The 6,000-nt window shown below is 46.5% G+C and overlaps 1 protein-coding gene across 6 annotated transcripts in view; it reads right to left on the bottom strand.

The window, feature by feature from the left end:
- The window catches only part of agbl4 (AGBL carboxypeptidase 4), a 459,294-nt gene that overhangs the window by 53,154 nt on the left and 400,140 nt on the right, over positions 1-6,000 (bottom strand). The window lies entirely within an intron of this gene.

A 6,000-nucleotide genomic window follows, 5' to 3' on the forward strand; every position in this document is an offset into this window, starting at 1 on the left:
TGAGCAAGCGTCAGTTTGGGTTGTCCTCCATCGAGTATCTGTGCCACCTGGTGTCACCTCAAGGTGCAGCCCCCCTTCCTGCGAAGGTACAGGCAGTTGCGACTTTTTTACGCCCTGCATCTGTGAAGTCTCTGCAAGAGTTTTTGGGGATGGTCAGTTTTTACAATCGTTTCATTACCTGAGCAGCTCACCTTATGTACCCTCTCTATGACTCCCTCAAGGGTAAGAAGGGCAATCAAGTTGTCGTGTGGACACAGGAGATGCTAAGTGCCTTCGATGAAGCTAAGATGGCATTGGCAGATGCTGCGCTACTGGCACACCCTACCCCAGATGCTCCCGTGGCCCAAACCACAGACGCCTCTGATTTCGCTATTGGCGGGGTGTGCAAGCAATGGGTCGGGGGAGCCTGGCAGCCTCTCGCTTTTTTTAGTTGAAAACTCAAACCTAATGAACAGAAATATAGCACGTTTCACAAGGAGCTCCTCGCCCTTTTTCTGGTGACTCGCCATTTTTGGTTCATTTTGTAAGGTCGCGAGTTCACAGCCTTTGCCGACCACAAACCATTGACTTTTGCCATGGTAAAGGTTTCTGAACCGTGGCTGCCCGCCAGCAGTGACAGCTGTCTGCTATATCAGAGTTTACAACTGACATACATCATGTTGCCGGCAAATGCAACCTGATGGCCGACAGCCTGTCTAGGTTGACTATCGGTGCTGTCCTGTTGGGTGTGGACTACGCAGCCACGGCAACAAACCAGAAGTCGGACATTTCTGCCCGTACATGTGTATCTGCAGACTCCAGCCTCCGCCTTGAGGATGTTCCATTTGGTGACACCGGGGCAGTCCTTTTGTGCGATGTCTCATTGGGCAAACCTTGTCCTCTGGTCCCTCTCTCATGGAGATGCTGAGTCTTTGATTCCATTCACTCTTTGTCACATCCTGGAGTAAAGGCCTCTATCAAGTTTGTGGGCAACAAGTTTGTTTGGCCGGGCCTGCGCAAAGACGTCAGAACCTGGGCAGCCTCCTGTTTAGCATGTCAACAGGCCAAATTTCAGAGACACACTAAAGCCCTACTAGAGTGCTTTCTCGAGCCACAAGTGAGGTTTTGACATGTCCATGTGGATCTGGTTGGCCCATTGCCTCCATCCTGTGGTTTCACCCACCTTTTCACCATGGTGGACCGTACCACCCGTTGGCCAGAAGTCGTACCTCTAAGTTCAACTACTGCGGCAGATGTCGCGTGCCTTTATCTCGACTTGGGTGTCTCGTTTCGGGGTACCCCTTAACCTCACCTCAGACAGGGGCCCCAGTTCACTTTAGAACTGTGGATGGAGGTTGCTAACAACTGAGGGGTCAGATTTCGCCACACTGCAGCTTACCACCCATAGGTCAATTGTCTTTGCGAGAGATTTCATCGTACGGTGAAGGCAGCCCTTAAAGTCTTTCTCGTTGGAGCAAACTGGGTGGACCGTTTGCCATGGGTCCTTTTGGGCTTACCATCTGCTCCGAAGGAAGACTTAAAGTCTTCCCCTGCTGAGCTTGTTTTGAGTCAGCCCCTTACGGTCCCTGGTGAGTTCATAGCAGAAGGTTCTGGTTCCTGTGTGGTGGCACTCAGGTTTCCAAATGCTGTTCAACAGGCAGGTTTTTCCGTCCCTGTCACAGTACACCACTCTGTTCCGCACGTATGCATTCCTAAAGACCTTACGGCAGCTGAGTACGTGTTTGTCCGCCATGACTCTCATTGTTCCCCTTGCAGCCGCATTACAACGGCCTGTTTCGGGTCTGTGAGGCGGGCCCCAAGGACTTTCTCATTGAATCGGCCGGCGGTCGGGAGAAGGTTTCAATAGACCGTCTTAAGTCAGCTCATTTCTTGCCCGACGTGCCTGTAGAGTTGGCTGTACCACCTCGTCGTGGTCGGCCGCCAAAGCCCCTTCCTACTGGCCTGGTCACTCACCCACAGAGGGTTTTACAGTCCGAGATGGACTCTGTCCATCAAACTAAGACCAGTAGAGGTGGCCGGCTCCTAAAGTTGCCCCATCGTTATAGCTGCTGTTTGCTTCACTTTTATTAAATGGGGGTTTTCTGTGTTTTACTGCCCTTCTGTGTTCTAGGGGGGGCCTGTGTGGTGTTTGCTTGATGTGTTAATCTCACACGAGAAGGGTATATTCTACTACCAAAAAAAACGGAAGTACATGCTTTTATTGTGAAGCCGAGTTGTCATGGTGATTTAGTAGTTATGAGTTGAGTGGAGAATAAAGTGCTGTTTTTGGTAACAAATACCTCCTCTGATCCTTTGTCCATCTGCCAACTCCTACAGTGTCACACTTTCACAACTACAACTGACGTGCATGTGAGATAGAGGTACAATTGACCTTTAGAGCAGGGGTATTCAATTCTGATCCTGGATGGCCGGTATCCAGCAAGTTTTAGTTTTAACCCTGCTCCAACACACCTGATTTCAATAAGTAGGTGATTAACAGGCTTCTGATGCCTGATGAGCTGCTGCACAGGTGTTTCAACCACTGAATCAAGTGTTTTGGAGCAGAAGAACCACTAAAACGTGCTGAATACCAGCCTTCCAGAACCAGAATCGAATACCCCTGCTTTAGAGGACATGAACTGCTTTGATTATAGAAAGTTGTTGAGCCATCCAATATTTGTTACCAAAAGAAAAAAAAAATCCTATGATTTTTATGACTTTCTGCCATGTCATGAAACATCCTATAGAACAATGGCTCCTGGTAGCAAAGTTGTCAATCACACTGGTCTTTGAGAGCTCTAGACCAGATTGTTGTGTCTGTAGGGATTAACGGGCCGTGGCAGGAGAGAAACAGGAGAGGAGAGGTCACTCGGGATTCTAAATTAACTCTGCAAAGCTGAAGGAGAAGAGGAGCTGCAGCAGGATGAATGCTGATTGGCTGGTTATCAGCCGTAGGAGGGGATGGGTAATACATGACCAGTGGTGTGGACCTCAGACTCATATTGTACCATTCTGGGGTGACATGTTCAATTCACTCCAATCTAATCCAATTTATTTATAACACACCAATAAAAAACAACAATGTGTACCAAAGTGCTGAACAATAAAAACATACATAAAAAGAAATAAATAACACAATTTGTAGCAATCCTATACTAGTTGCAGTAAAAAAACAACCAAATCAATGGAAGGCTAAAAAAAGGTGAGTCTTCAGGCGAGTTGTAAACACAGTAATGGAGTCTGCCTGTTTTACTAAGGCAGAGTGTTCCATAACCTGGGACCAATTACCGAAAAGGCTCTGTCTCCTCTGCTCTTACGTTTTGTCAGGGGCACAATGAGTAGTCCACGATCAGCCGACCGAAGAGACTGCACAGGCACACGAGAAGTCAAAAGCTCAGACAAATATTGTGGGGCAAGACCATTTTGGCAGTTAAAAACAAGTAACAAAACTTTAAAATCAATTCTGACCGGAAGCCAATGAAGGCCCAAAAGAACCGGCCAAATATGGCCATACTTCCGGGTACCAATTAAAAGACGTGCTGCGGCAATCTGAACCAGTTGCAGACATGAAACCAGAGACTGGCTGATGCCCACATGCAGGACATTACAGTAGTCCAGCCCAGTCATCACAAACGCATTGATAAGAATTTAAAATATTTGTTGAGATAACAGGGTTTTAATCTTTGCTAGCTGTCTCAAGTGAAAAAAGCTAGCACTCATCACTGAGCTAATGTGTTAATCAAGACAAAACTAGTTGTCCATTTTCACACTGAGATTTTTGACCACAAGCTTAAGAAACTGTGTTAATGGCCCCAAATCCAAACAGTCAGTACCACCTGATTGTTTTGGGCCAACTTGTAGAACTTCGGTTTTAGATTCATTGAAATACAAGAAGTATTCAGACATCCAAGATTTAACCGCAGGTCAGTCTATAAATTATATGACTGACCCCTGGCCAAAATGGTGCATCTTATAGTGTTTTTAAACCAAGTAGACAGAGGTGGAGTGTACAGCAAGGAATACAGTCAGTAAAGATGGTTCTCTCTGGCCCTGCCTAAAAGGCTAATTACCCCTGTAGTTGGGCTGCAATAGGCTTAGACTGCCAAAGGACTTCAAAAGCAAATTCAATTCAAAGATACTTTATTAATCCCAGGGGGAAATACTGTTATTTCAGACACATGACAAGAATTGGTGACTGTGGTCATTCACAACACGAGTCGCGCTACCGTCATAGATCAAGAGGGTTTATATGACGATAGAGTCGGGGGAGGGGAAAAAAGGCACTTCAGAGTTACCCCCGACAGAGAGGATAGCTTTGCTATGCAAAAAAACCACCTCAGACAAATATGCACACAGACTTCAGACGATACACAACATAAGTGTCCAATAGGTGGGGAGGTAGGGTTGGGACTCTCCTCACTTTGGTTCATGCAGCCGCAAGAGCAGCACTCATCACCTCCGTTTGGACAGGGGGGAGGGGGGGGGGGGTTATGGGTTAGAGAGCACATTGACTCCTAGATACGGTTCCACAGCCTTCACCGTTCACAGTCCCATCCAGGCTGGGATAGGGAGAGAAGGTTTCCATAGCGACTGCAGCATTCCACATTTCTTCTGAGGGGGAGTTTTCATTTCAGCCTCACAGGCACCAGATTCAGATGACAAGAATTGTTTTGGATACAGACAGAGATAATTTCCTCTCTACCTTAGAGTTCTGTTGGTCTTCAACCTCTCCAGGTCCAATAATGGCATTATTAATCTATTCCAATCCGTGCTGATTTGTCAGCTCTCTCCTTGATCGAATCCACCTTCTGTGCTAGAGCCTGAATCTCAGCCATAGTTCCACGCTTACGACTCATCTCGACAATTATTTGATTTTGTGCGTTCACAGCGCGATGCATTCAATCCCTGAGCTCTGAATTAAGCCAATATTCCTCGAAAGCTCGTACATTTTCCGGTATGCCAGGTAACCGCTCAGGCCAAACAGCAGGAATCCCGACACCAAAACGACGAATATCCAGACATCTTCAGAATCCTCCACAGACAGTTGAGAGAGGCATATCAGGTTCCACTGTTTCCAGGAGTCCATGATATACCCATCTGTCTCTGTCCCAGAGGGGCATCTGGGAGCCCCTTCTCATCATTGAAAATTTTTTGTCAATTGCGTTGAGAGACTAACTGATCATATCCATGTTTAAAATAATTTCCATTTTCCAGAAAAAATGTAGAAAGCGCTGTGCACAGGCACAGGACAGAGAGCCTTGGGAAAAGGAGGGAGGGAGAGGAGAAAAAAGTGTCTGTACTCTCCAAGAGCCGGAAGAAAAACTGACCCCTTTCCACACTCTACTACTTTCTTCTACCACTACTTTCTAATTGCATATTTTCCTGTTCTTTTAACTGTTAACATTATTTTCCTTCTAAGCGTTTTTCTCCACAGAAGCAGCTACACTAGCATTCTGCTGAGCTGTCATAGGGAGAGAGTTTTTCTCTCCACTCTCGCTACATGCTTGCTTAGTATGGGGATTCATGCTTTTGGGGTTGAGGAAGCCGAGGTTCAAACATCATGTGCTAAAACAGATTTGTTTTATTTGAACAGAAAATACAGACAAACAGGTGAAAACACAATCCTTCATCAATACTGAAGCAGCCCTATAGCTGTGTTTATTTGTGTCTGTCTTTGTGTTCGTTGTCTACACTAAGCATGTGTATGTGGCTGTGTTTAAGTGTGTGTGTGTGTGAATCACAGGCATGAGTGGATCACCCTGCCATGAAAGAGTCTATCGATCAGTGTGTCAGCATCTGGGAAAAAGGTTAATCTGCCCAATGCCAGCTCCGCGCCTCACCACATCTTTGGCCTGCCCAATGTCCCGCCCCTACCTGCTTCCTCTCTTATCAGGATTAGAGGAGTGTACAAAAGGGCAGCACATTCCCAGGACACACACTGACCTTCAGTAATCCCAACAACACGACGCTTGCCTATAATTAACATCAGGAACAGAGAGAGGCAAAAGAATCCCTGGCCTA

This window comes from Nothobranchius furzeri, chromosome 8, assembly GCF_043380555.1.
Source record: "Nothobranchius furzeri strain GRZ-AD chromosome 8, NfurGRZ-RIMD1, whole genome shotgun sequence".
Taxonomy (NCBI): domain Eukaryota; kingdom Metazoa; phylum Chordata; class Actinopteri; order Cyprinodontiformes; family Nothobranchiidae; genus Nothobranchius; species Nothobranchius furzeri.